Below are 6,690 nucleotides of genomic sequence, written 5' to 3' on the forward strand. Positions count from 1 at the left end.
AACTGTACCAAACACTAGTTAAGTATTAGTTGAAGTATATATCTAAGACATAATTAAAATACTTTTTTATCATGAAGTGTTAGAATAAATTAGTATAAGATTGTTTCCACTTAACCAATAATTTTGAATTTAAGTGTTGGATATATATTTGTGTGGAGAATTTTATCACTTATAATGATTTTGATTCAAATTGTCGAGGATGTGTGGTCTAAAAAAAAATTCTTTAACGAATTGTTTGTGGGAGGAGGAAATAGAAAGGAAGAAAACAAAAGAGGACAAAATTCAACATTTTATTATTTTTTTCTTTAGTTTCTTTTTAACCAAATTACAAAAATTATTTTTCCCTCTCTGTTAATTCACTTAATCAATCATGTAAAAATGCACCGCACCGGGTAAACTAAGCACCGGTTGAGCTTGGATGGTATGCTAATAAAACAGTAAATATATTATTAGTTTAGAAATTATCTTGAAAGCGCACACACATCATCGCCAGACATTAGATTTGATAGTAATTTATTTATGTGATCACTTTTCTGACAGAGAATAAAGTATCAGGGTTATTATATTTTTATAATAATTAGAATAAATTACACTATTTTAAGTATCAGGGGTACCTTAAAAAAAATATCAACGGTTTCTTAAAAAAATATCAACGGTTATACTTTATTTCATTTTAACATGACCAAGCTTTTAGGAATTCTTACTCTTGTGATTCATGATTAACTTTGGGAATCACTTTTGTGACTTTAAAAGAGAAAAAAAAAGATTTTGGATGAATTTTCAAAACTAATCATAAGGTATCTAAGATTTTATTTTATCCTCTTAAAATCAATAACAAGTGTATCAGTATTTTCAAGATCATCGGGTGATCGTTTGAACGAACCACCCAATAACAAAGGTGTTTAGAAAACCTGAATTTTTTGGAAGGATGATAGCATGATCCGTCAAACCTTCGGAGTTTGAAATTAAGTATGAACCAAGAGGACCAATCAAGGCCCATTGCCTTGGAGATTTTCTCAGTAAGTTACACCCACCATTAAAGACTGAAGACACATGGTGGACGTTGCACGTGGATGAATTGTCGAATCATCTTAGGAGTGAAGTTAGAATTATCTTGGAAGGGTCCATAGGTTTAATCTTTGAACAATCCCTCAAATTTGACTTATCAAACAACCAAATCGAGTACGAAACACTCATTGCTGACCTATTCCTAGCACAGTAGTTAAGAGCAAATTAAGAAGGTATTGTGCTAAAGTGATTCCAAATTGGTTGAAAACTGGTTGACGAGAGCTTACAAGGTCAAGGATACCTTGCTTTCAAAATAAATAAAAAAAGCTAAAAAATTTATTGTGCAAAGTTTTTTTTTTTTTTTCAACTCTCAACTGGAGATTACACACACGAATACTCTAGGTAGGCATCCTTGAACCTAAATTAAGGAAACCTATTAGAACAATTACCATGGCAAGCACAAAACAATTATTTTTTAAAGAACAAAATTCGATTTACAAGTACTATTTACACTCAATCCATGAATCCTTTACACAACCCAACACTATTTTTCTCATGGACGATAATCAATTATACTATACATATAATCAATTATCAACTCCATTATTAGCATATAAACACAAATCAACAAATTGAACACACAAAATCAATTATTGAATGAGATAAAAGTAATCTATTAATAGCAACACAATTAATTAGAGCGATCTTCCAAGATGGAGAAATGGTGCAAAACTTAAAAGAAGGAGCAATGACAAGAGGCTTTGAAGAAGGACTAGCGACACAAGGTTTCAAAAAGGAGGAGCAGCGCTAGGCTTCTACCACGAAAAAAAAATATATGCATGGAAAAGAGAAAGATACTTTTAAAAAATGGTAGAATAGTTGTCAATTTTCAATTTATTTCCCCTTTTACTTGCGACCAAATAAAAGTTAATAAGACTACTAACTTTATAATTCTGTTCCCTTTCAATCATACCAAACAATATAAATTTTTACCATTATCCATATTTTCACTCCCCTACTCAATTTTCACACTATTCTTGCACAACCAAACAAAGTGTAGAGTGAAAATATTGGAGCAGCCAGACTACAAAGATTAGCGTTACAAATTACAATGATGAGATATACAAAGTGTATGAAACGCCTTCCTCCATATCCATTGAGTTTTCAGATCCTTCTAATCAAGTAGCTAATTTAAAATTTTATTCCAGACAACTCCGAAATATACCCGTTTGCCTGTTCAAGAATGAAACACAAACTATCTAGTACTGACCAACTCAAATCTTTTCCAGTACAAACAGCGGTTGATTGTATAACAGAAGATTCGATTTCAGCTAAATATAACCTTCTAAATTCCTGGTCCATCTACATCATGGTTTTAATTTGCGATCCCAGTGCGGGTAATTGCAGGAAAATGCGGTTGATGCAGCCCTAATTACAAATTACGATTGCATTGCGATAAGTTAAAATACCTTGGCATTACGGACGCGATTAGGGTTGCAGAACGCTATTTAAAACCATGATTCTACACGTATACCTTGCATCTACAAAACAATCAAACAACTTCCCGAAGATCACTTGCCATTGTTAATTGGTAGGAGAAACCAAAGCTCTTTTGATATACCATGAGCCAAGTCCAGAGGATGAACATAGTTCAATTTTCTGCCGTACTTGCTCTTTGTCTGCATGTTGGCCTTCAAAAATAAATTAATGGTGACTAATGCTATGCGTAATGTTTCTCAATTGCATACAGGAAGAATATAAAGCAGGAAAGAAGTTGTTACTCGAACGTTCAGAATCCAAATCCTTCTCTTAATATGGGTTTAGTCAAATATTAATCATGTTAGAAGATAATTTATTTATCGGCATGTTAATTAGAAGATAATTGCTTTTTTGTCATTAACTTAGGGTCACAAGAATTTTAATGACGCCCTTATAAATAAATAAAAAAAATGCATATAAATTGTTTTGTTATTAACTTTAATTTTTCTTGTAGTGTAATAATCCTTGCAATTTTATCATTTTTTTCAAAAAAGAAATTGACAACATTCAATAAATTTTTTAATCTTCATTCAAAATAATAAACAACTTTTATTTTGATCACTTAATTAAATGCATATTAATATATAGGATACTATTTTCTGATGCAAATCATATAACACATTAGCTGGCTTAATTTGTGACAAGGCAGTTCCTTTCTGTATTTCCATAATTATTTTTTTACCTAATCAATAATGTTAAATTACGTTCAAAATGAGTCTTTTTCAAATATGAAGTTATATTTGGCAAAAGCTATTTCAGAATGTAATTTCACATTGCATAAGAGCCTTTTTGAAAGATTTAAAAAGTGCAGAAAACCAATTTGAAGGTGCAGAAAGCAATTGCCTCGTGACAATTGCACGCATATGCTGGCACATCCGTTGGCATGAAAATGGCCTTATGTTACATAATTGCTTAATTGCTGAGATAGCAGATGAAGTGATCGTCGACGAAAGGTCTACAAAAGAGTTGGTATCTTTTTTGTTTGAAAGATGATATAGGGAAACGTTACATGTATCATTATATTATGCATATATATAATATTTTTCATATATGTCACGCATTATTATTTATGTATTTTATTTTTCCTGTTTTCATCCTAAAAAAAGTGGCGTTAATTTGATAACATGAGAGTTAGGAATGCGTAAACTATGTATTTTTTTTTATTAACTGTAATCACTTATTTGAAACTTAATTATAATTAAGACTTTTTATGTCTTGTAATATAAATATATTTTATTGGAATCAAACACACCTGGATTCCTACAAAACTTAGTGTGTGTTGTTAATCGAGTTATATGTATAAATTATATATAATTTCATATTTTTTTAAAACATATATAATTCCACATTCAAAATATAATTATTGCACAAGTTTTTTAATTAGAAGCAACGGCACTTACATTATGCTTAATCGTTGCTAACTTGCTAACACCCAAGTGCTTTTAAAAACTTTACCCATTATCTAGATATATACTATATTATTTGAATAATACATGGACTTTATTCATTTTTTGCCTTAAAGTTATATACGAACCCAAAAACCAAAAGTACATACTTTAATTGAACCAAAACAAAAATGCATTTCTATCCTAATTTATATAAATAAAAAATTAATATTTATTTATATTGTTGGTGTAAAATTGTTATACAATGAACAAAACAAGAATTACGATAAATATAACTTTTAATTAAGGTAACTTTTATAAAATTAAATAAATTTAATATAAATAATAATTTGTGATTGAGTGACCGTCTATAAATTGTTTACTTTATTAAAAATGTATTGATTCTTTTTTAAAAAAACAAAGATGTATTGATTTTTAAAGTTATCCCGTGTAAGTTTCATCAACTTTTTACAAATGTAATTTTACTTTTACAAAAAAAAAAGTTTTTCTGATTATGTAACGACATTAGATAATGAAATACATGGACTAATTATGTCTATCCCTTTCAAAAAAAAAAGTACGTGGTTTAATTATTTAATAAACGGGAGAGAAAAAAAAATCCAAGTTGGCGAAAGTTGGTGAAAAAGGGAAAGAAAACTATGAGAACCAACAATAAAAGTTTCACTTGATGGAATGTTAGAAATGTTGCATGAGTAAATTAGATGAAAAATCAAACTCTAATAAAAGATTGATATTTTTTACGAGGAAAAGTGTGTTACGCAAGTCACTCTTTTTTTCTTTTTTGAGTAAAGGCAAGTCACTCTAGAACTAATAGATGATAGATTGACTCATCAAAATATGTCAAAAATTGAAAAAATATTTTGTTTTAAAAAAAACTCAATTCATCAAACCAATCTAACATACACAAAAATATTAAAAAATAGTAAGATGAAATTAATAATTATTGTGATAGACACTTTTATAACATGATGTATTTATCATAATAATCATTAACTTGTTATATGATAATAACACAAAATATGGCCAGAACCCACTTTGAAAATATATCAAATTTAACTGCTAGAATCCAAATCCTTTCAGTTAACTTGAGGTTATTACCTTGAACACTTTTACGGTAATTAAGATTTGATTTTAGTAAAAGGAGTTAATTCCTTTCAAAATAATGAAATCTCAGCTTAAACCTTTGTAGTGTACGGCTATATTTCAAATAAAATTGTCTCTTTTAAAAGACAATTATGAAATATATATATATATATATATATATATATATATATATATATATATTTATAAACACGTTTACAACATGATATATTTTATGTGTATTTCCCGATCATGCCAACTAGCTTCTTTACGTCAAAAATAAACACGGGAAAAATATCCTGTGATTTAAAAATTATTTGCACTAAATATATAATATACCACTTGAACAATATCACTATCAACTTGTTGATATGCCGGAGTTTCTAGACTGTTCTTTCAAACATGATCTATTTCCAAAGATGCCCTACGAATTAATGCACAGCTTTTGAGTTTTGATTTATAAACAAACAGAAAATGAACCAAAAGAAAAAAAAGAAACAAAAGGAAAAATACGAAAGAAACGAGAAAAAAGGACACACACAGCAACGTCTAGAGTCAATCAAATTGGAACAAGGAAAATCAAAATGGCGATAAAAATAGAAACACTATTTATTATTTAAATAACAATAGTTTTAACTTTTAATAAGACGGCGAGGCCAAAGCAAAGTTTGGTGGATTAAGAAACAATAATATTTAGCAACTTAACAAAAAAAAAATATTAATATGTGGAGTGGCAAAGTTGAAGTTTGGGGATAAAAAATGGTATAATTGACAAAACCTAGTCTAAAGGACAGTTGCAAGTTGAGGATCCACTTGCACGCCTCGCTTAAGGTCTCCGCCTAATACAATCCAATACTACCATTTATTCCTTCTCTTTCTTTCTTTGTCACCCTCCATCCCCTAAACCAAAAAGAACAACAGCAAGAAAAGAAAGAGAAAGTTAACCTTCTTTCTCTTTATCAAACCACTCCAACATGGTGTGTTATTTTTAATTGGATAATCATCACTCTTATACATTTTTTTAACACACTCCTCACTATTAGTATGAACTAAAATTTATTAAAAATTATAAAATTATATAAGTATCATCCTTTACATAATTTATCTCATTTCATATAGTGTTGAAAAGAGTGGCTTAAAAAATATATTACTATTACTCCTCTTCTTAAATACAAGACTAAAAGTTTAATTTTTACATTTATATATACGAAAGAGCACATCTTATATGTAATGAGAAGTGCTAATAATATGTTATCTAACACACTTTATAAGCATACTTTATAATTAATTAAAATTTATTAAAACTATAAATCAAAAGAAGAATTGTTGAATAACAAAATGAAACCTACTAAAATTTTTAGTTATAATAAATTTTATTCAATAATAAACAGCATGTTTAAGAAAATATATTTTTTTAAAAATATATTAGAGTATATATTATCAGCATTTTTTTATATGTGATTAGAATTTAGAAGTTAGGTTGTTTTGGATACATATATGAAATAATGTTTATTAAGAGATGCTATATTCTTAAATAAATTTCAATTGCTTAAAAGATAATCACCAAATAATAATAATAACAATAAAATAAAAAGTCCAACTTGAATTACAAAAATATTAACCCAAAGCAAGACTAGCCTCTCTTCCCACACCCTCC

This window comes from Glycine soja, chromosome 14, assembly GCF_004193775.1.
Source record: "Glycine soja cultivar W05 chromosome 14, ASM419377v2, whole genome shotgun sequence".
NCBI lineage: Eukaryota > Viridiplantae > Streptophyta > Magnoliopsida > Fabales > Fabaceae > Glycine > Glycine soja.